Source organism: Physeter macrocephalus, chromosome 7, assembly GCF_002837175.3.
Source record: "Physeter macrocephalus isolate SW-GA chromosome 7, ASM283717v5, whole genome shotgun sequence".
In the NCBI taxonomy this organism is placed as follows: Eukaryota; Metazoa; Chordata; class Mammalia; order Artiodactyla; family Physeteridae; genus Physeter; species Physeter macrocephalus.
In genome coordinates, this window is record NC_041220.1 from 11,016,508 (window position 1) to 11,038,813 (window position 22,306).

Consider the following 22,306-nt stretch of genomic DNA (forward strand, 5'->3'; position numbering starts at 1 on the left):
GGCCTCTCCCGTTGCGGAGCACAGGCTCCGGACGCGCAGGCTCAGCGGCCATGGCTCACGGGCCCAGCCGCTCCGCGGCATGTGGGATCCTCCCGGACCGGGGCACGAACCCGCGTCCCCTGCATCGGCAGGCGGACTCTCAACCACTGCGCCACCAGGGAAGCCCCAAGCTTCACTTTTTAAATCTCCCCACCAGCCATCAACACTCGACAGAATATCAAGTCCACAGGCACCTGAGGTGCGTGGTATTGTGCCATGTGTTAAGTATTGAAGGGCACATGGTCGGCGTCCCAGAAGTGAGTGGGTCTGAATGTATACTGAGCTACCTGGATATTCTGAACTTGAGGCCCCTCTTGGCTTTGGCCTCCATCCAAGTCCTGACGTTTCCTTAGCAGACCCGCTCATCCTGACAACTTGGATTTGCTCTCCCACCCTGCTCAGCTCCTGCTCACCTGCTGACTGCCACATCTTGATTGTCACTTTCAGCTCTCTCCCTCTAAGACAATGACCCTCAGCTTGAGCATCCTGACAGTGATACGTGACCCCTCACCTCTGGTCCAGAGTGGTCTTGCCCAGCTTCCCCCCACATCTCCGCATGACGGGTACCTATGGAGAGGGTCATGACTCTTAGCTTGTCTCGCACCAGCTTGACGAGCATACTCTTCTGGAGTGGGGTGGAGCGGCAGCACAGGACAGACCGGCAATACTGGGTCAACTCCAGAAATTTCTCCTCCAGTTTTCCCCGGAAAATGGCATTCAACGTCTTCCCATCGATGACCAATCCAGCCTCTGGAACTGCAGCTCCTGAGGCGGCGGGTGGCGTCGCAGAAGGTAGGCGGAACCCAGAGAGCTTGTGGTCCGGCTTCTGTGGTCCATGAAATTGCTTTACCTCTTCCAATACCAAGTCGAGGATGGATTCACAGGTTTCCTACAAAGAGCAGAATAATGAATTTGGTGTTAGTAGGCAACGTTGGAAACAGGTTAAAAATGTCACTTTATCCTTTAGTTAAAGAGTTATAAAACTCTGCCCTCATAGAGATGACCTGGAATTTCACTCTCTGATTTTGACATTTCTCTGCAATATTTCAAACAGCATCAAAGCAATAGTAATTTGGAACCAAATTAATGGCCAAAATAGGAGAGACCGCTTGGGAATGGGAGTGGAAATAGCTCAGCAAGATGGGGGACTTTGACAGGGATGATAGAATGTAGTAAATGATACTGATATGATGGTAAATGATGACAGTGTGTCATGCTGGTACCTGCTTTCCGTTTCTCACAAGTCATTTCTGTTCTCCTTTGTTCCTCAGAACATTCCTGTGTGGTAGGGAGGGTGAGTATTACTGACTTTAGTTTCAAGATGAGGAAACTGAAACAGTGAAATCCTTAGTAACTTGCTCACAGTCATCTCGAATTGAGGCTCCTTAACTGAAAAAATACATTGACTGCGTGTTTATCCATTTGTATAAATGTATTGGTCGTACTGGTTAAAACTGACCATGTATGTGAGTCTTATTGATTTTTTCTGATGTTTTCCTTGAAACATGGTGAAGAAATTATTTCCTCTTATCAATTCTCCTCCATTACTTTTTTTTTTTTTTTTTTTTCCGGTACGCGGGCCTCTCACCGCTGTGGCCTCTCCCGTTGCGGAGCACAGGCTCCGGACGCGCAGGCTCAGCGGCCGTGGCTCACGGGCCCAGCCGCTCCGCGGCATGTGGGATCCTCCCGGACCGGGGCACGAACCCGCGTCCCCTGCATCGGCAGGCGGGCTCTCAAACACTGCGACACCAGGGAAGCCCTAAAATAGGAATATTTTATTCCTCTTTGCCTTGCAAAAGATAGTCTCTTGGAAATTCTAGTTTTAGTATTTAAATTTCATGTACAAAAGAAATTTCCTTTATATATCAAATATATATGTCGTTTTTTGAAGGTATGTTTAAATATAGAAATAAAAGTGCCATCAGAAAACACAATACAAGAAACTAAAATGTATCTGCTATCAAGTATTCATTTTTTCATTAGTTCAACAATTTTTTTTAATGTCAGACACTGCTAGGTCTGCAATTTTTAACAGTGGGAAAACAAAACAAAACAAAACAAAACAAAACCTTGAGGTCCCTTCCCTCACGATGAGATAACAATAAGAAAAATAAGTAAAATATAAAGCATGTTAGTGATAAAGGATAAGGAAGAGAGGCAAGAGCGTAAGGAAAGTGCCTGTGTACGGGGCAGGGTCTCAGGGGTTGATGGTGATACAAACAGGGTGTAAGAAAATCTTCACTGGAAAGATGGCATTTAATAAAGACCTGATGGAGGTGAGGATGCCAGACACATGATTTCTAGAGGAGGAGCCTCCCTGATGGAGGGACAAATGCCCTGAGGCAGGACTGCACCAGCATGGCATCAGCATGGTAGAACAGAGTGAGCTAAGAGGATAGAAGGAGATAAAAGGTCGATGAGGTCAGAGAAGTGAGAGGGGCCAGATCAAAACAAAACCTTGAGGTCCCTTCCCTCACGATGAGATAACAATAAGAAAAATAAGTAAAATATAAAGCATGTTAGTGATAAAGGATAAGGAAGAGAGGCAAGAGCGTAAGGAAAGTGCCTGTGTACGGGGCAGGGTCTCAGGGGTTGATGGTGATACAAACAGGGTGTAAGAAAATCTTCACTGGAAAGATGGCATTTAATAAAGACCTGATGGAGGTGAGGATGCCAGACACATGATTTCTAGAGGAGGAGCCTCCCTGATGGAGGGACAAATGCCCTGAGGCAGGACTGCACCAGCATGGCATCAGCATGGTAGAACAGAGTGAGCTAAGAGGATAGAAGGAGATAAAAGGTCGATGAGGTCAGAGAAGTGAGAGGGGCCAGATATGGCAGACCTTATTCTTCATTAGGAAATCACTGCAGGGTTGCGAGCAGAGGAGTGATATTACTTGACCTACATTTTGACATGATTGCTTTGTTGTAAATAAACTGCCAAAGACACCGAAGGGAAATCAGTAAGGAGATTATTGTAAAAATCAATAATATATTTATAGAAGAAAACATTTCCACACATAAAATTAATAGAAAATAATCAAAGGAGGATATAATCATGCTGCGACATGATCACCGTTTTACTTATCTTTAATGAATTGCTCAGCACTACCAAAGCCGTTTCACACTTTTCTTTCCCTAAGACTGAAACTTCTATTGTGTAACAAACATAAAATTGCCTCCAGCTTTATGAAAAATGTTCATTCATTCTTTCAATAAAAATTTATTGTGTATCCAATATATGCCAGGCATAAAGACAGTCACTAGAGATATAAAGAGGAATAACAAATAGCCTTTTTTCAAAATTCTCACAGTCTCATGAGCAAAACAGAAATATTAAAAGATGTATGTAGTAATACAATTTAGAAACACAATGCCAGAGATATGTCCAGGGCATTATTGAAACACAAAGTATATACAGAGTAAGGACATGTATTTTAACCTAGGCAATCAGGAAAAGTTTCTAAGTATTGTTCTGAGTAGATTTTACTCTCTTAAAACTCTGGTCCTAACACCCTAATACATAGGAAAGCTATACACCTAGGAAATAGTTTTTAGAGATTTAAGAGAATTGAGTTTTCTCTTAGATATCCAGGATTCATTTAAGAGGTTTCAGACAAACAACTTCAAAAAGTTTACTTATTGTACACTCAATTTCATTTTTTTCCTCTTGCCCTCATGTCATTAGTGTCACCTGTAAAAACGGAAAGTTTGCATCAGAGTCTGTGAATTTCTGGCCATCAATTCATTTCTGGAAATTATCCAAATTTGTCTTTATAATGATAGTTTGCTGCTCCCTAATGATGAGATGGTCCCAACTGATTCTTATATCGCTCGTGAAAATCTTTGAGAGACTACAAAATCATGCAGTGCACTGGGGGAAAAGAAATGACATTTTCAATAACAATCATTAATAGAAGGTGAAATTGGTTCACCGAAAAGAAGAAACACAGGACTAACAGGTTCTTCTGTGTCTCCACCTATCAGAAAATTGTCATAGACATAATGAGTTTGATTTCAGCAAGGTGCTAGATGGATACCCCATGTGAATCTGGTTTGGAAATTTTATCCAAATGTGTTAACAGATAACTTCAACTTGGAGGGCTATCTATGGTCTTAGGTCTATGGCACAACTTTTTGATTTTGGCTTTATTTGGCTTTTTCACTCTTATACCAATAATATTGAAAGGACCCATTCCAAAGTACCTGCCAAACACACCAAGTGATCAGTAGCACACAAAGATATGAAAATTTTATCAAATTATAGATGATATAAAACTGGGATTGAGTCTTATCTAAATTAAAATACCTACGGTCAAAGTAATCTGGGGACTTCCCTGGTGGCACAGTGGTGAAGAATCCGCCTGCCAACGCAGGGGACACAGGTTTGAGCCCTGGTCCAGGAAGATCCCACATGCCGCAGAGCAACTAAGCCCGTGCTCTACAACTACTGAGCCTGTGCTCCAGAGCCCGTGAGCCACAGCTACTGAGTCTGCGTGCCACAACTACTGAAGCCTGCGTGCCTAGAGCCCGTGCTCCGCAACAAGAGAAGCCACCTCAATGAGAAGCCCGTGCACAGCAACGAAGACCCAACACAGCCAAAAATTTAAAATAAATAAATAAATAAAATTTAAAAAAAGTAATCTGAATAGTTTGGAATGATGGCACAAATTCTGTAGAAATAAGTTATAAACCTACATTAAAAATCAATGGAATAAAAAAAGATAATAGAATTTCTAGGCTGAAACAGCTACCTTTTCCTCATTTACTCTTCCCATTCTCTCATAGAAATTCTTCAAAAAACACCCAAGAAGAAACAACATTGTAACGGCATTGGTAACTAAGTATGCTAATTAAGTTGTACCTAACAGGGATAGGCATTAATTTGGCCAGAGAAGAGTTCCAGGCACTCTTTGATGAACCTCTATCTCAGGAACACACAGACATCAACATAGGTGTCCATTTAACCCATATTTACTGAACACTCACTATGTTCTGAGAACAAGCCAAACTCTAGAATTGGAAAGGTGAGAAAGCACAGTTCCTGCTCTCAAGGAACTTACTGTCTAATGCGAAGGATAAAAAACGATAACCAGCAAATGTCAAGAGATATTTAAGGGTAGTACGTTGGATGCAGCTTAGAAGGGACATCTAACCAAGCTTGGAAGAGTCAGGGGGATGCTTTTGGATGTGTTACGTGATGATCTGAAACAAAACTGGGAGCTAGGTAGAAGGCGGTAGTGGTGTGTGTGGGTTTAGCAGTGTGTATAGTGTCGTGTAGTTTGGTCTGATGAGAGGATGGGGAAAGGTGGTAAAGAGTTTTTAAGGTTGAGTGAGCAGCATGTACAAAGGCTTGGAAGTCAGAGAAGGACTGTAAGTAGTTGGTGGAATTATCAGTTGGTAGAATGAGGGTAAAGAGCACAAAATTCTGGGAGAGTGATGAACAAGGAAGCTATAGTAATAATCAGAGGCCGATGGTAAAGGTCTTCTATGCCACCCTGAGAAATTTGGACTTTAGTCTATTTTTATGGGAAGCATTTATATGGTTTTAATCATGGAATGATATGATTAGATTTGCATTTTATAAAACTAAATTAGCTACAGATTGGAAGGTGGATTGGAATGGGGGCAGGCTGCTGTGAGAGACTAGTTGAGGGGGTGTGGCAGAAATTTGTGCTAGCTGTGATGGCGGCCTGGATGAAGGTAATTGCTGTTGGAATGGAAAGCAACAAATGCCTTAAAGAGAGATTAAATAGAAATTACAATATTCGGAGAGAATACATTAAAAGAGAATAACTGGGCTTCCCTGGTGGCGCAGTGGTTGGGGGTCCGCCTGCCGATGCAGGGGACACGGGCTCGTGACCCGGTCCGGGAGGATCCCACGTGCCGTGGAGCGGCCGGGCCCGTGAGCCGTGGCCGCTGAGCCTGCGCGTCCGGAGCCTGTGCTCCGCAACGGGAGAGGCCACGGCGGTAAGAGGCCCGCGTACCGCAAAAAAAAAAAAAAAAAAAAAAAAAAAAAGAGAGAATAACTACCCCTTGTTAATCAGTTAAGTAGAGAATATCAGGAAGAAGAACTCATTAGAATAATATCAGGGATTTTGAGCTGGGCAAATATGCAGACTATATCAACCTTTTAAATCAGGAGAAGTGAATTTGGAGAATGCAGGAGCAATGTTCCATTGTCATTTACTTGCCCAAATACTTGAAATTTTGGAATAAAGCAATTGACCTTATTCCCTGCAACATTCTTTTTAAAGTGGTGCTGGGAAAACTGGACAGTTACATGTAAAAGAATGAAATTAGAACATTCTCTAACACCACAAACAAAAATAAACTCAAAATGGATTAAAGACCTAAACGTAAGATCGAATGCTGTAAAACTCCTAGAGGAAAACATAGGTAGAACACCCTTTTACATGAGTCGCAGCAATAGTTGTTTGGATCTGTCTCCTAGAGTAATGGAAATAAAAGCAAAAATAAACAAATGGGACCTAATTAAACTTAAAAGCCTTTGCACAGCAAAGGAAACCATAAACAAAACAAAAAGACAACTTATGGACTGGGAGAAAATATTTACCAATGATGTTACCGAAAAGGGATTAATTTCCAAAATATACAAACAGTTCGTACAGCTTAATATCAAACAATCCAATCAAAAGATGGAGAGAAGACCTAAATGGACATTTCTCCAAAGAAGACATACAGATGGCCAAGAGGCACATGAAAAGATGCTCAACATCACTAATTATTAGAGAAATGCAAGTCAGAACTACAATGAGATATTATCTCACACCAGTCAGAATGGTCATCATCAAAAAATCTACAAGCAATAGATGCTGAAGAGGGTGTGGAGAAAATGGAACCCTTCTGCACTGTTGGTGGGTCCTACAGTGTTGGTGGGAATGTAAATTGGTACAGCCACTGTATAGAGGTCTCTTAAAAAACTAAAAATAGAGCTACCATATGATCAAGAATCCCATTCCTGGTCATATATCCAGAGAAAACTCTAATTCAAAAAGATATATGCACCCCAATGTTCATAGCATCATTATTTACAATAGCCAAGACATGATAACAACCTAAACGTCCATTGACAGATAAATGGATCAAGAAGATGTGGTATATACATAAAATGGAATATTTCTCAGCCATAAAAAAGAATAAAATTAAAATTAGTGCAGCAACACAAATGGACATAGAGGTGATCATATTAAGTGAAGTAAGTCTGACAGAGAAAGACAAATATCATATGATATTACTTCTATGTGAAATCTAAAAAAATGAACTTATTTGCAAAACATAAACAGACCCACAGACATAGAAAACAAACTTGTGGTTACCAAAGTGGACAGCAGGAGTCAGGGAGAGAGATAAATTAGGAGTTAGGGATTAACATATACACACAAGTATATATAAAATAGATAAACAAGGACCTACTGTACAGCACAGGGAGCTATATTCAATATTTTATAACAATCTATAATTGAAAAGAATCTGAAAAAGAATAGAGATATATACATATATGCATGACTGAATCACCCTGCTGTACAGCTGAAACTAACACAACATTGTAAATTAACTATACTTCAATTAAAAAAATGGTTATTAAAAAGAATAGCTTTAGTGAATAGATATGAGTCTTCACAAATCTAGGTTACATTTTTATCCAGAGGTGATAACTCAGAGTTCTCAATAGAAGGAAGGTTAGGTTAGGGCATAATGTGGGACTAACAGAGGACCAGGAAGAGTGGGGTTAACATTAAATCTAGCCTGGGACTTTCTACCATGAAACCCATCAGTGCACAATAGTGGAGGGGGTGTTATACCTTCTAGGGACTGTTAGGTTAGAAGATCTCTAGAAAATTACTAGCTGCAAATTTTCCTGCTCCTTTGAACAGGATCCCTAGTTTGCAGTGTCCTCAGCTCAGGTGAATGTTTTAGTTAATTTAATTTAATTTTTTTTTAGGGTAGCTCCTGTTCCCTTACAATTTAGTTCTTTTTTAGTATTTACGTTTATACATCATTTAGGAAAAAGTAAGAGGGAATACAAAGGAAGTTAAAAGTAGCAAAGTGGGGAAACTGTGATGTTTTACAGAACCTTATAAAACTAAATGTCTTGATTGTAATTAAGAGAGAGACAGAGAGAGAGACAGAGAGAGATCCAAGGAGACCAAGAAAACAAAGAAAGATAATGTGATAGTGAATGGGCCTGGCAGTGAGAGATGGGCTGGAAGAGAGATAAGGGAACTGATTGAGATCTGAAAAGCACTTTTATCTGCTTCGAATTCTCTAATTTTTCCATTCAAAGTGCACAGCAGTACAGTTTCGCAAAATTTGTCGAGTTTGGCAAACGTTCCAAATAAGGAGAGTCAGATACAGTATTCAAGGTCACTTTACCCATACTTTATTCTGACTGCTGAAATTAGGTGGAATACTGATAATAGAAGAAGAGCAGCTTTCAGGATTGACTGAGGCTCTACAATTATCATTCTTTCTAACCAAAACCCTTGTTTCCTGACGTTCAGATCAGTGAAAAAGAGGTTATTTTTAAGTTTATCCTTTTCTGATTTAAAGGAAAACTATGACACTGAATGGAAAAGCAGGTCTCCTTTGTCTTTTTAAAAATGTATATTTAGATAAATATACATTTATCTAAATTTATAAATATACATTTATCCCTACTTGATATTTCTGCCATGCATACATCTTTCATAAATTAAAACACTAAAGAATCAAAAGAGCTTCATGATATGTTTACCACTAACACTTACTAAACTAGAAAAAAAACCAACTAGAAACACAGTATTTTTGCTCCAGGGTTAATAATTTCTTTACAATAAACACTGGGTTGCTAACTGTATATTACTTATGTAATTAGCCTAATGAAATTTCTGGCCTTTGCATTTTTATACAACTTTACTGCAGCATGACTGAATGAGAAATATTGTCAATTGACAATGCTACGAACCAACCTCAGTTTCACCTCAGATGTTTTCCTTTTCACCTCTCTTTAACTCACTAAACTTTAATGTTACTTGAGCCCCGTCCAAATTTAGCAGAAGGCTACATCTTCTGAATTTGAACCTTGCTTCCATAGATTTCTTAACCTTCTTAAGATCTCTTGTACCTGGCTGCTGTGAAGATTTAATGGAATAACATATGTGAGCTCTTTTTTCTCAATCAAGTATCCTGTTTTAACTAAAACATATACTCCACCTATTGTTTCTCAATTTTTAGCCCTACTGTGCTCTGTGAAGCCTCTGTCTGGGAAAAGGCGGCAAAAAACCCTAGAAGAAATGGTTGCTTTCCTTTGGAGTGCTTATGCTAGATTATAAATTCTGTAAAGCAAATTTTAAGTGACATAAAACAGAGAAAAGCACTTACATATATATTTAGAAAGAAATGCAGAAATAGATATTTATGGCAACTATTAATATTGCCATCCTTATAAATAGCTGCAATTATCTTCTGCTAAAGGCAAAAAGTGAGTCAAATGCAAATGATCAGCTTCTTCTCCACACACACCCACACACACATATACACACATAGAGAGCTGTCTACATGCCTTCTAGGAACCAAACAAGATGTTGTTGATTGTTAAACAGGTCCTATTTAAGTTCATCCTGAGTCACTAGCACAAATGCAAGAAGAGTTTTGGAAACTTGATATTAAAATGAACTTGCTTCTTTTTAAAAATATGCACACATTTATACCAGACTGCAAAAGGATGAATTGACATCATGTATGTATCGTAATAATAATAATAACAACCACTAAAAATTCCACTTGTACTCTCAGTGATACAATTTATTCTGGTATAATTCAGCATTCATCATTTATTGTAGTAGCCACAAATTCAGTCTATGTTTTCATCATGGAAATCTCTTCTTTAAGCCCTTATATTTTAAAATGTATTTTAATATGTTAGCTTTAATTGTGATGGAATTTCAACTAAATACTATGATGGTTTGTTAATTACAAATTCTTTCTGAAGGCAGCTGTTTACTTCTCTGCAATTTATAGCCTTTTAAACCTACTCAGATCAGCTTTGAAATATATAATTATGAAGCTTAAAAGTAATTTGTAATAATCATATTTCTAAGATAATCTTGTATTTTAGATATGAATGTAGTAACATTCAAACTACATCTCTAATATTATTTGGAATGAATTTCAAAAAACTACATTGCTTGTTCGCTTTTTTACTTTAATATTGTCATCATACACATCACACAAAGCATTTTTTCCCCTGGAGGCCAGCCTTTAAATTCAACAGCTAGTAGTATTAAAACGCTATTGGGGGTTAGGAGGGGGGCTGAATATCTAGAGAGAATATAGGACTGAACAGAAGCTCAGGCAGAGAAAAACACCTCCTGTGTGTAACAAATAAATAGTACAAGATTTCATTTGTACCTCAAGGCAACCCACTAAGACTTATATTAAATAGACAATGAAGGACTTTAACTGTAATGCTACGGAATTCACTGTGGCTGTTTTAATATTCTATATGTATTGTGTTAGTATGGGTGAAATAGCTGTCATTTAAGGTAGGGAGCTTTAAGCAACATATGTGAAAAAAGAATTATATTTCTTCTACTGGCTTCAAATACAATCTAAAGACTTTATCTACGATAAGCAGATTTTTAAACAAAGAGTTATGAAAATGAAAGCGTATGTAGGGAGCATTTTCTTTTAGATCCCTTTTCAGTGTTTCAAATTAGCTTTTATTTCCCAGTCATTTCTATGATATTTACATTCAGGTAGCTGAATCAGCAAAGGGGTTATTAGAACAGACTAGTAATGGAAATGTTTTGCTCAGAGACCCCTGGCAGTAAAAGCTTCAGTACAGCGGTGCAATGCTAAATGATTTGCATGCTGGTGGGGCGAGGGTGCTACAATTCTGTGTTCTTCATTTCCCCCACTTCCTACTTCTGTTACTGCAGAAGGAAGTAGACCCACTGAAACTTACGACTGAGACAGAGAATTATTCCTTTTCACATAAACTCTCTAAGTCTCTAGGGACCAATATTTTTTAGCCTTTATAAAAACCCAGGAATAATCCCCTCCCTGCCTCTGACATATAAATTGTGTTGAATTTTTAATTTTGCTAATGATGTCCCAGAATATGGTGGGCATATTCTGGGATATTGGAAATATCTTGGATTAAAAGAATATGTTTTTGTTTTAACATCAAGAATAAATATGTCAATTAAATAGAAAGTAGTCAATGAACAAGAAAAGGGAAGACATATGGAAGCGTAAAATAAAAGGTTTAAGCACTATTCTTCCTCTAGACCACTAAGCTCCAAACCCATTGGCTTAGTTTCTGTTCCTCCTACATACAAATATGGCAGACTTGTTTCCCCCTTAGGGTCTCTGAACGAGTTGTAGCTGGCTCCTGCTTGTCCCTCAGACCACAATTTAGAAATACTTTTAGAGACAGTCCTCTCCTGACACACCCAAACCAAAGAAGTCACCCAACCATACACTGAGCCTCATTTTCCTCTCTTGTCCTCATAGCATTGATCATTCCATGAAATTATCTCATGTACTTGTTTATTCATTGGTTATCTTTCTGCTTTCCTGCCCTACCCCATTCTTCTACTGACTGGAATGTAAACTCTAGAAAAGCAAGAATCCTACCTTCTTTGTGTACTCTTTTATCTCCAGTCCGGTCTTAGAATAGTGACTGACAAATCCTAGGGGTTCAATAAATATTTGTTGAATACTTGGAAACGTTACTTCTTACCAGATGTTATGTTTAGAAACTAAAGCTAGCTATATTGTGGCAAATTCCAAAAAATGTAATTTGTGTTTTTCAACACTTGTTTCTACTAGAGAAGGTAATTTGGAGTTATTCTGACATATATTTAGTTGCACAATACATTAGAGAAATTTATATAGTCACTGATTTAACAATTTAGCTTTGGTGCATATTAATAACAATAGATGTCATATACTGAATATTGGTTTAGGTACTGTGCTAAACATTCCCATGCCCTCTTATTTAATGCCTTCAGAAACCCAGTGATGGTAAACACTATAACTACTGTCACGTTATATACGTGGAAACTGAGGCCTAATGAGGTTAAGTAACTCACCCAAAGTTGCTCTGCTGATAAAAAGGGAAGCAAGGATTTGATGCCAGTTCTGTGGAACCTGCAACGTAGTGAACTTAATCACTGCATTTTATGGCCTCTTCTTGGATATTACGTCTATATATGTTTCCCTTTTTTTACACAGTAGGGCCATATTTTTAGTTTTTCTTAAAATATGCCCCCTGTTTAAGCAACAGGGTACATGACTTCCCCCCACTTTTTAGTTTTGGTTATTGTTTTGTTCTGTTGAAGTACAGATGTGCACTATCTAATCATAATTTTTCTCTTTTAACCAAGGCTGAAGTAGTCTGTGAATACAGAAGAATGTGAAAGGAAATAATTCAAATGGTGGCTCTATTTCCATGATGGCATTAGAATGCTGCCTAATCGGCTTATATTCCCTGAAAAACTCTGTCTAGTATATCATATTATCATGTGGGAAACTGGTCTAAGAATTTGGAGGCAGGCTTTCCGATGTGGAAATAATGTACTCATCAACTGGCAGCTTAATTCTTACAAATAGAGTTACATGCTTAACTCAGTAAAGGAATTAATAAGGGTGGATTGATTTCATTTGTGGTTGATTTTACTTGTGCTTGAGTTAACTGAAAAATATATTCATTATGGTTAAGATATTTGAAGAAATAACGCAATATCCGCCATGTGAGTAAGGCCTCAGTTGAAGGTAGTTGTTATGATAATAATGAAGAAGAGAAAGAAATAGGGAGTGTGAGGAATAGTAACAAGAAGAAGAAGGAAGGCTAGCAGGAGGAAGAGAAGAGAGTAAGTTATTGAAAGTATAGAAAACAAAGGAAAATATTTTATTTATATTTAAAAACATTTTCTAAACATATTTTTAAAATGAAGGAATCCTTTCCTCTGAAAAGTATTATATAGAGGTATTTGTATACTGCTATATATTCTGCAAAAAATTTAAATACCTGCAGTTACCTGAGTTACATACCTACAATACCTTAAAAATGTTAAGGGAAAAAAAACACCTTTAGTGAGAGCTGTCTCACAAACTGTTAAATGTACTAATATGATTCTATAGGTTTCATAGAGTGCTAAATGGAACAACATTTAGGGACATAAATTCTTGCAGACTGTTGAGGCATAACTTGTTATTGCTCTGGAGATGTAAAACCACCCTCATTTTTTTTTTTTTTTTTTTTTTTTGCGGTACGCGGGCCTCTCACTCCGCTCCGCGGCACGTGGGATCCTCCCCGACCGGGGCACGAACCCGCGTCTCCTGCCTCGGCAGGCGGACTCTCAACCACTGCGCCACCAGGGAAGCCCCACCCTCATTTTTAATTTATTTTTGTTAATGAACATTTTTTTTAATGTGGTAGTGCATTCTACATGCTTCAGCACTTATGCTTCCCTTTAAAAACTATTTTTCAAGAAGTAGTTAATCGTCTAGGCTCTACTTCTCCTAGGAGAACATTGAACATTAACACAGTGAACACAGATGTGCCTTCATCAGAAGAAAAATACCAAATTGAACAGATAACATAGGAATCAGTCTCATGCCCTGAATTGGAAGAGCAGGTGAGTCACGTTATTACAAATAATACATTAATGTCCAGATAAATAGCATTAATCTGGATATTATAATTATAAAAAGTGCTTTTTTTGTAGGTAACCTAATGATATAGCTGTATGATCAGATTTTATCAAGTTGTATTTCTAAAAGACCTAAGTTAATGCATAATCCTTAAAAATTTAGGTACGAATCACACTTAAGCAGATGCTCATTGTTTATAGTCAATGCTCATATATGTTTATATATAAAGGATATAGACCCTTAGAGATTTTATAACTTGACATCTAAATATCAAAAAGTTCAAACACCTCTCTTTCTTTAGACGGATTTTTCGAGAAGAAGTTTCCCAAGTGTGTGCTTGCTTTAAGCAGTCAATAACACCCTGACCTATTTTGAGGCTGTTGTTTTATGCAGGATATGGATAAAAATAGAACTGCCTAAAAAAATTTATGACATAAAAATATTGAGTGAAATATGTACAGTAGCATAACTACTTGAGTTCAGGAAGAATCATGATTCAATTTAAACTTGCTGATTGCCTGCTTCTCATTGGTATCTCCCCTAAGTAGTAGCCCCAGGGTTTGCACCAAACATATAATTTAACTTTTCCAACATACACTGCTTCTGCAAGACAGTACCTTATCTTCTTTATTTAGGCATTTTACTTGAACAGACGATTTCAAAACCAAAAAATTAATGTTTTGATGTCAACTAAATGCAAAAGTAAGTTAGAAATTGACTAGAAAATTATGTGGTTTTTTTCACCTGTCAAGTCTCAAGATTAAAAAGAAATGATAGAACTGTAAGTTTTTATTTTTATGGTTCTCAGGAAAGGAATATATATATCCACTGTGTTATTTCCATGAGCAGAGACTCTGAAATATATAGGTGGCATAAATATTTTCCATAATGTCCATAGGAATCTGGAAAAACATTTAAGACTTCTGAGTGCTCAATCTTATTTTAAATTAGTAATAAAAATAAAAAATAAAATGTGTAAAGATAGTTTCATACATTTAATGTTTATTAAAATAATACCCCCAAATGAAAGGTTATTTGAATACTAGAAAATTAGCAAATATTTATTAAACACAAAGAATGGAATAATTATTTTGCCGCCACTTGCCTAACAAAGTTTATATAGTTAAGCAAGATATATTTTTTAGAGCTCAAGCCAGATATTAACATTTGATAGGAATCCTTCCCTGAAAATCCACCCTTTAAATTTGGATTATTTATACGTATGTTATATAATACAAAACCTCCTATTTTGCACCTACTGTAGCCCTTTCACACAGTTTTGTAATTGTTTATTTATTTATTTGTCTTTCCTAATATATTCTCAGCTCTTTGGACTATACCTTTTATTTCTCTATATCCATGGTTTAGTATTCTGCTTAGCATATTGCCAACGTTTAATTAAAGTTTGTGAATATTTCATTATTCACCTTTGTATTAGCTGCTGGCACATAGTAGACAATAAACATTTGTGGACTGAATGAATAAATGAGTGAATGCCATCTGCTTTTAGAATTACTGTGAAGACACATTTCTCAATTATCACATGCCTCATAAATACTGAGATTAATTAGAAAACATCCCATATAAAATCTTTGAAAAGTTTTTATAAAATGACAAGTATCTGTTTTTGTTTTTCAGACTAGTGAGGGAAGGTAGTGTTGAAACCCTCTCTGTCTCCTGTTTTACTTCTTGTATGTGTTTCGATCATGCTTTTATTCTATGACTTATTCTTCATTTAACAAATGTTTATTAAGGGTCACTATAAACAATGTACCCCTCTAGGTACAGGGGGATGGGAGGGGTGGGGAGTGGGGAAACAGAAACACCCCTGTCCTCATTATCTTTTATTTCAGTGGGGAAAACAGACAATAAGCAAAAAGAAGTACATACAATATGCATTGTTTTAGAGATAAATGCGAAGGAAAAATAAAGCTGGCAAGGGGGCTCAGAAATGGATGTGAGCATGTGTGTGGAGTGGAGTTACTATTTTAGATGCAATGGCAGACAAGGCTTCAATGAAGTGACATTTGAGCAAAGTCTGAAAGGAAGTAAGGAAGTTCTCCTGCATGAATCCAGGAAGAGAATCCACAGAGAGAAATGCAACAGCAAATAGTGGTGGTGGTACGGGGTCATGGGGAGAGGAATTATGGTATGCAGGGCCTACAGGCCATTTTAATAACTTTTACTCTCCGTGAGATGGGACGCCACTGTAGGATTTTGAGCAGAACAGTGGCGTGATCTGACCTAGATTTTAACATGCCAGTTCTGCCCACTGTTTTGAGACTATGAGGGACAAAGGTAAGGTAGAGATCAGAAGGCTATCACAGTTACCTAGGTGAAAGATGATGGTGGCTTAAACTGGGTTATACAGTGAAAGTTTTGAGAAGTGGTTGGAATACTCTATGTAATGTGAACACAGAGTCAGCAGGAATTGCGGACGTGTTAGGTGCGCATTGTAAGAGAAAAAGAAACTAGGAATGACCCAAAGGTCTTCAACACAAACAACTGCAAGAAGAGAAGCTGCCACTGCCCACGATGGGGAAGACTGTATACAGAACAGGTTTTCAGAAGAATTCAGAGGCTTTGTATCTTTTTAAGCTTGAGATGCTTCTATAAACGAGCAGAGATGTCAAGTGGAAAGTCAGACATGGGTTAGGAGTTCAGGGCTAGAGATACAAACGTGGATGTCATAAGCATTCAGATGGTACTAAAACTCTGAGCCTAAATGAGATCACCAAAGAAATGAGTATAAAGAGAAAACAAAAGTTTAAGTCTTGTGTCTTGGAACATTCCAAACGCAGAGGTCATCGAGGTGAGTTGAATAAAAACAGGGGACCGTGGCGTCCCAGAAGCCAAATGGAAGAAATGTTTCAAATGGAAGGAAATGACTAAAATTATCATGTTGATTTAAGATTTAGTCACTCTGACTCTTCTCTTTCCTCAGCATCTACATCTAGTCCTCAGAACTCCTTTGATTTTTTTCTACAAAATATATGCATGTAAGTGTGAGTCCCAACAGAAAGGCAGAACCAATATGAGTGATGTGGGATAAGGGATGTATTATAGGGATCAGACCTTATGCAACTGTGGGAGTTGGGCCGAGTCTATGGAAGTCTGTTGACGCTGCTGTAATGGTGGACTTAACGTCATGGAGAACTGGCAGTTGGGAAGAAAAGCTGTGTGGACTGGTGGTCAGCTGGGACAGACTGGAATCCTCAGGAGAAACTGGATTTCCAAAAGACAATCTCTACCCACATCAGCTAAGACAAACCGTGTAAAGTGTACCTCTAAAAGACCATCTCTGCCTACATCTGTCTCTTGCCACCTCCAATTTCAACATGACAAGGGATATGCAGATAGCGATATGCAGATAGCGATATGCAGAAAGAACCTTTACAATGGACCTCCCACGAACTTGTACACACACACTCTGAGAGGGTAGAGGAGATCTGGCAGGAGTTGAGGGAGCTGCAGGTGCAGCTGCTGCCCCAAACGAAACAAGGCGAGCTAGCAGATCAAGGAGCATGAACTGAAAGACCACCTGGTTCCCTACACTGTTCTTTAGCACATAACACAGCTGCTGCCTCATTTCTTCCTTCCAAATCTCATGAAGACGTCTCTTTTGGCCAACCTTAGTGCAGAACCATATCAGGAAGGGAATTCTGGGAAATACACAATTCCAGTTTTAGCTACATCAACACAGCACAAAGTCACTCCAATCCAAAATCTACCAAAGTAAAATGAGGACTGAGAATTAACTATTGCAATCATTTGCTGTAAGATGTCTGTTGTTAGACTGTTATTTCCTTGAAAGCAAGGAGTAACTGTTTTTATATGTACAATGTACTGTTCCACAGTACATTGTATTCTAATTAATTGTTCCTATGACTATCTCAATTGCAAGAATTTCCCCTCAATTTTGGTATCCCTAATATTTAGTTTGTTTAACATCTGCAATACAAATCTGCTGAATGACTAAAATCCCTTCACATTTACTTTCCTATGATTCTAAGTAAAGATGTTTTATAGATACTAAAGAACACAAGATTGGTGAGAAATTAGCACGGTTAATCTAGATTTTCACATTATTCTCATGTATCCCGTTAGTGAAATGCTCCTTCAGCATGCCTAAACTGACTCTCGGCCTGTCACTTTTATCTTGGTTTTCTAGAAAAAAAAAATCAATATGTCACTTGTTGATGCATGACTACATAAATGATTGTGATTTATTTATGTAGGAATTCTCTCCATTCAGGACTACTTGTGGAGTTATTTCATGACGAGTTTTGCTTTTCTCCCCTCTTTTATTTTTATCCTTTCAGATTATGGTTCAGTATTTACTTCCTATGATTCAACCTTGTACCATACACATCTGATGACCAAAATCTCATGTTATATTTCAGAGATGTGACATTCTATTGGCTGGAACTTCCACCCATAAACATGCTACAATATATGGAGAAAACAATATAAGGAGAAAACTAATTAACTAATAAATATTTATTAATGAGTCCAAAAGGTAAATATGGTGATACAAAGTACTTTATCTCATTCCCAACATCAGTTAAAGCTCTTGGGGACAGTTGAGTTTATTCCGAGGTTTCTTGTATCTTCCACAGTCTTGACCTTTGCTATGGTCTGAACATTTGTGTTCTCCCAAAATTTACATGTTGAAATCCTAATGTCCAATGTAATAGTATTAGGAGTTGGGGCTTTTGGAGGTGCTTAGGTCATGAGGGTCCACCCTCATGAATGAAATTAGTGTTCTTATAAAGGAGACTCCACAGAAATCCCTTGCTGCTTCCACCATGAGAGGATACAGTTAAAAGGCACTGATTCTGAATCAGGAAGAGACCTCTCACCAGAACATGACTATACTGGTTCCTTGATCTTGGACTTCCCAGTCTCCAGAACTATAAGCAATAAATTTCTGTTGTTTATAAGCCACCTAGTCTATTGGATTTTATTACAACAGCTGAACGGACTAAGACAACCTGCTGTGGTGTTGCATCTAAGCTCACCGCACTGCTTCATATGACTGAATAGTACTTGGTTGAGTGGCTACAGTGAAGCCTGCAACCTTCATTTTTAAAGTCAAGTCAGAAGAAACATAACATATGAAAGACGGAGAATGGTTTGGAGGAAAATAAAGGCTCCTGAAGGAATAATGAACAATAAGGCTTCACCATGACATATAACTTTCAGGAAATGATAAAGAGAATAAAACGTCCGTCATATGCACCACCCCTTGTGTCACTTGAGGACAGGTTATTTTGCTTTTACTAGGCCCTGATATGATGAGCAAATAAGTCATGGGCCCACCATTGGCTTATAGTCTAGTGGGAGTGTTTTCTCTGGTCGGCAGAAGAAGTTAAAGATCTGAAGCATGAGGATATAAGCTGCTGTTGCTGGCTTGAAGGTGGAGGGAGGCACACGTAAAAGAAAAAGAGATCTCAGCTGTATAACTGCAAGAAACTGAATTCTGTCAACAACCAGAAAGAGCTGGGAAGCTGATTTGTGCCGCAGAACCCCTAGATGAGGACTCAGTCTGGCCGACACCTTGATTTCAGACTTGTGATAATGAACCGAGAACTAGCCACACCTTGCCAGAACTCTGGCCTGCAAAACTGTGATCTAATAAATTGCTACTTATTTTAAGCCACTATGTTTGCAGTACTTTGGTATGCAGCAATAAAAATGAATACAGCTTGTTTCTGCTCCACATGGCTGGCTGGAGTAGATAGATTTGGAGCTGGAGATCTATTACCGAAATGGCTTACTTACATGGCTGGCAAATTGGTGCTGGTCTTATGTGGAGTCTGTCAGATGGTGCTGAGGGATAAAAGGCATCAGTTCCTCTCCATGTGGGCCTTTCCACAGTTTGCATGGCTTCTGTACAGCAGGTGATTAGCTTCTATGAGCAACAGTCCCTGGGAACAAGGATAAAGTAAATGGCAATTTTATGACCTAGTCTAGGAAATTACATAACATCGTTTTCACCATATTCTAGGGGTGGCAGTCACAAAAGTCTGCTCAGGTTTAAGAGGAAGGGACATAATCCTTACCATTCCATCACAACAGTTTCAACGTCGTACTGTAAGAAGTACATAAAAATGAGATGGAATATTTTGTATTTGAAACATATAATTACATAGTGATTTAATGACTCACTCCTATCTCAATACCCATTTTGTTTGTTAAAATGTTAACATTTGAAGGAAACTTGTAAGTGATAACAGTACAAAGAAAAGCATCATTGCACCAAAGGTAAGTCAGGGATGTGAATGTGTTTGGATATATAAGTCCCATAATGACAAATGTCAAGAACACACGCTAACTTTAAATTTCTAGAAAATATTCAAGATGTTATGGAGAGTGAAAATAAAAACTAAGATCTATTTGAGTGCTAATGTGTTATTTTAAGTTTAAACTATGTTGTTAACGTGATTTATGCTACCACTGATTTCTTGAGCACTTGTTCAATATATAGCAATTAATATATAGCAATATGTAGCATTAACCATAGTTACATCTCCTACATTGCATATTTTGGTTTGTATTTTATGTAAATGCTATGAAACCAGGAAAACTATTATATAATATTTAGGCAACTTTTTCATTACAGAATTAAGCACTCATTTAGGTTTATTTTTTCCCAGAAAGTGAATAAAATTCAATGTTGTTTTTATATACAGAATATAATGGTAAGTAAATATAAAGCAATAATATTAGTCCTTAGCAGATCTAGACTGAATAGAAATATACAAATTATTCCTCTTCATCTTCTACATTTGGATGATTAAAAAATAATTGAATCTCATCACTGTGTGAACAAGACATAAGGAAACCACGATTCAATTTATGATAGCGTATATGCATTCATTACTTAAGCTAAAATTGTGGTCAACAGTGTATAGATTTGGCAAAATAAACATACTTCCACTTCGTGTAACTTCCTAAGGGTAGAATTTCACAATATAAGAGAAGCCTTATATAAGCGACAAAGGCTAGGCAATGCATTTTTCACATTTTAATTACATTTCGCATGTCTGTATCTCCTGCTGTGATGTTTTGTTAAAAAGACATCTCATTTGTGAAACTGCCAGTATAGAAATTGACAGATGTCAAGACCAGTTTCCAACCTGCTTAAGTACTGGTTTAATATGGTTTAGATTATTTTATTAGCATTGTCTATTTTTACTATAATCTAAATAGTAAAGAGTACTATTACAATTTTGTTATAGTTCTTCGATTGTTATAATTAGATCTATTTATATGATTCACAGATTTATTGTTACAGTTTCAGATTTTATCAATATACTATTTTTAGAGATGATTTAACTGATGATCTCTCTAAAAAATGTGTCAAGTTCTGTTTATTTTAATGAAATGCCTACAAACACATAGATGCCTAGGGACAATCATAATAGAAGAACTCAAACGTCCAGTGAAAAAGTTACATCTTTGATAGATGTAACTCATAGACATAAACAAATGAACCATTAACTGGGTTAAATATTTTAAAAAAAAATATTGCAATCAGAACAAAACAAGTATTCAAACATGAACATTACCTCATATGAAGATGAGAAATCCTGAGATCATTTTCCGTAAGACCTCATTGATCACATTTGGAAATAGAAACAAAGATAAGGAAATGATATACACGGAAAAGTTTCTACTGGTGAATCTGCTTATAAAGACTCCTTTGGTTTTATGTTGATAAACATTATTTTAAATACAGTTTATCTCCCTTAATAGAGAGACATAAATTCAGAGAACATCAGTGTTGACGTTAGTTCTCTCCTCCTTCTGCCACCTCAACTTTTTTCAGCCCTCTAAACTGGATATTCTCCTCTGGAAATTAAGGATTTCCTCAGTTGCTGGGTAAGCGATGCCTCTCCACATCCTCTGCTTTCCATCCCGTCAGCCCATGGGCTTAGAATTAGATCGATTTGTAAACCTGGGATATGGTAGCCCAGTGACAAGGAACAGTGACATGCTTTCACCTTAATAGTCTTGCTACCACATCTGCTCCATGGGACGAATCCTTGGTGTCTGTGTAGTTCCCAGATCAAAGACAGCTCATGCAGCGAGTATTTTGACCCAGTCATCTGGGCTTAGCTTCTGGAGAGGATTCCTCTCTGAAATCCTGGGCAGTTGACCTGCTTGACCTTTTAGTTTCCTCCACAGAGCAAGGACAATGATGGATCCTGCTGTGCTGTCACCAGGTAGAATTTCTGCTGCAAAAGGACAATTTACCAAGTGTAGGAGTCATTACCAGATTTCTGAAAAATAATTCTATCTTAATTTTTTTCTGCTAGTGGTCTGTCTACATGACAGGTTGCCCCAGTTAAGAGAGTTTTTTCACATTAAAATAGACTTTTTCCTGTGCTCTCTGGACCTCAAACTCCAGTTGAGTCTTTTCTCCTCTCTCCTGTTCCACACTTTCTTATCGGTACTAGATCTTGAATCTAGTGCAAATTTCAGCCTCAATCTCCATTCGAGGCTCCTGTTGCTATAAGGCACCCATAATGCCACCTTAATTTTACAACAGTTGTCACAAAAATATATTTTACCTTTAAGTAATATGGAAAAAATC

At 37.7% G+C, this 22,306-nt stretch overlaps 1 long non-coding RNA gene across 4 annotated transcripts in view; it reads right to left on the reverse strand.

Annotated features, from left to right (window-relative positions):
• The window catches only part of LOC102977316 (uncharacterized), a 66,437-nt gene extending 44,705 nt beyond the window's left edge, over positions 1-21,732 (reverse strand). For 2 of the 4 annotated variants that reach the window (XR_008617750.1, XR_447616.4), the window contains exons 1-3: positions 21,279-21,702; positions 19,770-19,798; positions 19,489-19,634 (exon numbers count right to left, since the gene is read on the reverse strand). This is a non-coding gene — a long non-coding RNA (uncharacterized lncRNA). The other 2 variants (XR_008617751.1, XR_003680466.2) reach the window with 2 other exon arrangements.
• Between the last annotated feature and the right edge of the window lie 574 nt (positions 21,733-22,306).